Raw genomic sequence first — 5,221 nt, 5'->3', positions numbered from 1 at the left:
ACTTAGTTTGGAAAAGAGAAAGGAAGTAACCTAGGATGTGTATTAGAAGCATTTCAAATGTTGGGTCTTTAAAATGTTTTGTTCAGTCTTAGCAAATTTTCAACCTTTTATTTCAAAATTCCAGTAGTCCACTGTGGAGACCATGCATTTCATCTGGAATTTAATGTTACTTTGAAGCCAAACCATTTAACCAATTATGTGTATTTTATTAGCTAGTATTGCTGAAAATGCGCTCAGTTCAATTTTAATTGTAAATGGGAATTTTAAACTTTTGCTAGTTGGCATGGTTTTATGTTAGTTAAAACTGAAAGCTAAATTGAAGATATTTACATTTTAATTTATGGTAACAGATAAAGGTTCGTATGCATTATGTGTAAATCAGCTTCATGCTGTCTAAAACCTTAGTCTCTGAAATTTATAGACCATGTAGAATTGATTTGTGATGTGATGCTTTAATTTACTGCGAGAAAATTAGTATGGCTTCAAACTGCCACAGGTAGGCATGAAACAATGGCTGTTCAGCTATACTGATCCAAAATGGAGAAAACTGATGATACAAGGGCCAAACATCTTATGAAATGCAACTATTTATAGACTTGTTTTGCTATAGGGAGGCTGGTGAACATGCTGAATACGAATTACCTCAGTTCTGCAGCTTTCTATGTCTTTTTAATGCATTCTGTTTCAGGGTCACTTTCAATCAATATTTCATTTACTTACTGAGATTGAATGGGCGCTCTGAGACACAGTGTGCTGTTTATCATACAGATTGGACACCTCATTCTAGATCCAAGATCTTTTCCTCAACACTGGGAGCTGTCCTTTCAGCACCACAAAATTACTGCTTGAAGTTGCATTGCAGTTTTTTGTTGTTGTTGTTGTTTTGTTTTGTTTTTTTTTATCACTGGGAGCTTTTCTTTCAGCACCACAACATTGCACCTAGACTTTTAAACGGCTGCCTTCCTCTTTGCACTGAAGACCAATTTCGTCTGCACTTCCAGTTGTTGCTATTACCTGTAGAACTTTCAATCCTACTTCACCTCACCTACTCCACTCCTGGAACAGTTAAATGTATCTATTTCTGTAGAAGTCATTTTCTCATTGAATGATCAGAAACAAAGATAAATTCTAACCTGTAACGGATCATTTCTACTCATTGCTTACAATAGACCTAAGCTCTTTTTTTCTGCTTATTCGACTCCTTCCAGCTCTCCATCACATCTGTAACAAACTTTTAAAATTTTTTGCCACACCACCATGCACAAGCCTACCTGCACAGTAGAGATAGATTATTCCATCGTATTCAGATGGTTAACAGAGGTTAGCAAGTCCTGTATTATATATTTATATTCGCTTTCTAAGAAAGTGCATATTAATGTTTACTTTAAGAATGTGTAAATGGTGCTATCAAGAATCTGATAAATTTTATCCCAGTTTTTTGTGTACCACTTCTAATGTATGAGATTTATTTTTCTATTGGAAAAAAATAAACAGTATGAAAGCATTAAATTGGTAGATTTTAGTAATTTAACAATGAATGGAATCCCTATGTTACAGGCCCTATCTTTCCTTGGAAATTTTAATGATGGTAATAGATTTCAACAAAGGTACCAATAATCACATTTCTTTTAATTCATTCTTATATTGCATTCTTGATTCACATGCTAATTCCTCATTGAGTTCTTAAGTAAATTTTATTTACTCTGTCTTTAAGAAGGGAATTCTTACTTTCCAAGCTAGCAATTGAAAGGAGATGAAAATATAATTTAATACTCTTTACATCCACAGACACGATTTGAGACCAGTTACTCTGTTAGTAGGAGAAATTCATCACTCATTAAATACAGGGCAAGCATGGTGATTCATAATAATTTTGAGTGCAATGCAGTCTTATAAATTTAATGTATACACTTTATTGAAATGATGCAAACAGCCATATGAAATTGCACATGATTAGAAAACAGGATGAACTCATTTTGCTTCCTTCCTGCTTGGTTTTTCATAAACATAAATACATAATATTGTTATACACTGTTGTTCATAGATGTCTTATTACATAAAGGGTAAGTATCATATTACCTTAATATTATTTTTGGAATTCTGCATGTTATTTTTTGTTTCATCAGATATGTGCCCCAATTAAATAACTTTTTTTAAGAATAATTGAAAGTATTAGAAAACTTGTCATGTTAATTTTGAAAAAAAATGAAGTGTAGTACATATTACTAGACAGGATGTCATTCCACTGGTCTATATTAAAAAACAAACAAACCTGTTTTTGAAAATTGAAGCATTACCTTGTGTAATTAATAAAGTACATCAAATCAGATTTGTAAATAAAATATTGTTTAAATCTAAAGTATTCAATATTTTGATTAGATTATTTTTTTAAGGAAAACTATTCAACGTGTATGTGCCGAATTTTTTTTTAATAGTTTTTATAATTGCAATGGAAGGGCAATTGTCTCATTACAAGTGGTACAGAAGCCAATACTTGGGTTACTATAGATATATAAACAAGTATAAACTGTGGAACAAGTTTTAAGCTCATTTTGGAAAAAAAAAACAGTTCTGTAGAAATGCATATTTGTATTTGTTTCTCTAATAAATCTGCAAATAGCTTTAAACACAAATTAGTTTTAATTATTTAAATTATGAGTTCTGTTAAGTAATCTAACATCTGTTTTGCCTTACATTTGTGAAAACATTGTCTCATGGAAATTAATAGAGGCTTATTGTGGAAGTCAAGGTAGGTCTGCATTTATGCAAAAAAAATACCAGGTATTTAGCATCCAAGTGCATTTACCTCTATGAAACGACTAAAGAAATTTTATGAAATACAACACTTTTCTTCCCCCAAAATCATATCATTTATCCACTACTCTGAAGACTAACTTGCATCAGCTTTAACTCAGTATAAGATAAAAGAACAAATTAGTTAAATCATGTTCAAATGGTTGATAATCAAAAGATCATTTGATTCACATATTTTACTGCTTTATGTAAAGAAACAAGAAATATGGACTCTTCTGAACCACAGTGACTCAATCTTTATAAATGTGATTTATACATTATGATTAAAATTGTTATATAAAATACATTTCTCTTGAATTCTGACTATAATAAGGCATGTTGAATACTAATGTTTTAGGGTAAAGTACAGACATTTATTTCTGCTATTTAATAATGTAGAGTCCCCATTTTATTAAAAAGACCTGTTTTGTTAAAGGATAGATATACTAAATTTAAGTTGTCAGTCTACTTGAACAGAGATGCTAAGCTTTTGATTTAGGAATTAGATGAGTATTCCAATCTTCCTGAAATACAAAGAACATTCAAATTGTAATGAAGTCTTTGGATTTACAAATTTGTTTTTATTAGTAAAATGGTTTGGGAGATACGACATAGAAAAACTTGAAGGATTTTCTAAAAGTGTCACTATTGGCTAATCCAATTTTACAGCTTTTGGTCAACAATAAAAATATTATTTCTTGTTAGTATTTGAAATGAAGGTAGTTATATCAGTTTTTTCTTTAAAGTAATTAGTCTGACCCAAACCTGATCTCAAAGTTTCCACAAATTTAATGCTATATAATTTTTTAAAAATACTAATATAGATCAAGTCAGTATATAAAGTACTGTGTTAAAGATACTTCAATATGGCCCTGGCTGGTTGGCTCAGTGGTAGAGTGTCAGTCAGGCATGTAGAAGCCCTGAATTTGATTCCTGGTCAGGGCACATAGGAGAAGCTACCATCTATCTCTCCACCCCTCCCACTTTGTTCTCTCTCTCTCTCTCTCTCTCTCTCTCTCTCCCTTTCCTGCAGCCATGGCTCGAATGGTTCAAACAAGTTGGCTCCGGCTGCTGAGGATGGCTCCATGGCCTTGCCTCAGGCACTAAAAAAGTTTGTTTGCCAAGCAATGGAGCAATGGCCCCAGATGGATAGAGTACATCTTTACAAGGCTTGCTGGGTGGATCCTGGTTGGGGTGCATGTGGGAGTCTTTCTGCCTCCCCACCTCTCACTTAATAAATTTTACACACACACACACACACACACACACACACACCCCTAAATATCTTGGATGGCTTTGATTATTTTTTGGTACTTCCCATATTTTGTCTATTTTGAGATAAATGTTGAAAAAAGCTCTTATGAGAAGAAGCCCATAGACTTGTGAGATCATTCCATGCTGAAATCGTATTATAAACTATTATTTTTAGGGTTTAAAATGTAGACAGAAATTGAATTATAATTTTTAAATTTAGCAGCAGGATACAAATTAACATATGCATTTGAAAAAATAAAGACAACTAAAGAACTTTTTTGAAACTAGTAAAAGCCTAACCATCATTTTTCAAAATACCTTAGGATAAAAATGAAAAACTTTCTCCAGTCAGTTATATATGGGATATATTCTTTGAGGTTCAAGTTGCTAGTAAAAAGTGCTAATAAATTTATCACTCAGCAGACACAACTCTTTAAAGTCTTTAATAATTCTGTCCTACATTAAGATTATGGTTTGAGGGAAAGAAAAGTAGTTATACACAGCAGATAGAGGGTAGAGGCTGTTATCAGGACTGTTTGCATTCAAACTACTTGTATTATAAAATGATTCGGAAGGTCAAATACCCAATTAGAACATTTAAATTGGATTCTCATTACTTTGCCAGTAGAGGGAAAACTTTTAAGGCAACTGTAAAGTTTGACTTCATGAATTCTAGAAAAAATTATTGCTGTATGCACTGTAAAGACTTAATCTAAATTAGATAACTACAAAATTCATTTTTTTCTATTTATAGAACTTTTATATGTTTTAGCAGATAGCTAAGTATAACCATTGTTCATTATCTTAACATACCTATAATTTTAATGTAATTTTTAACATAAAGGGACTTACTGTGAACTTTTAAAACTCTTCTTAGGACTTTTTAAATTAAAAAGTTTCCTTGTAATCTGTCCCTTTTAAGAACTACTCCTTTTAGGGTAATTGAGTAGCTTTAAAAAATTATACCCATCATTTCTTTTAGTTGGCATCTCAATTTGTTTTTATTTTATTATTTCTTTATTTTTGTTTTTTTTTTCATTTACCTATTAATGATATTTGAAGGTTTTTTAGATGACTATAACAATAGATTTGTTTAACTTTCTGGAAAGAATTCTTGATATTAATAGATCCAGTCATCATCAATATGTTAAAAAAATATTTTCTGTACAAAACA

General features: G+C 31.3%; 1 protein-coding gene across 5 annotated transcripts in view; it reads left to right on the top strand.

Annotated features, from left to right (window-relative positions):
• The window catches only part of NOVA1 (NOVA alternative splicing regulator 1), a 167,231-nt gene extending 165,231 nt beyond the window's left edge, over nt 1-2,000 (top strand). For 2 of the 5 annotated variants that reach the window (XM_066277627.1, XM_066277631.1), the window contains one exon: nt 1-1,999. This exon is cut by the window's left edge and continues 3,222 nt beyond it. The gene's annotated coding sequence lies outside the window, so the exon portion shown is untranslated. The other 3 variants (XM_066277630.1, XM_066277629.1, XM_066277626.1) reach the window with 3 other exon arrangements.
• Nucleotides 2,001-5,221: the final 3,221 nt, after the last annotated feature.

Source organism: Saccopteryx bilineata, chromosome 4 (assembly GCF_036850765.1).
Source record: "Saccopteryx bilineata isolate mSacBil1 chromosome 4, mSacBil1_pri_phased_curated, whole genome shotgun sequence".
In the NCBI taxonomy this organism is placed as follows: domain Eukaryota; kingdom Metazoa; phylum Chordata; class Mammalia; order Chiroptera; family Emballonuridae; genus Saccopteryx; species Saccopteryx bilineata.
Note: the sequence above shows the minus strand (reverse complement) of the source record. Positions and strands in the feature narration are given on the sequence as shown.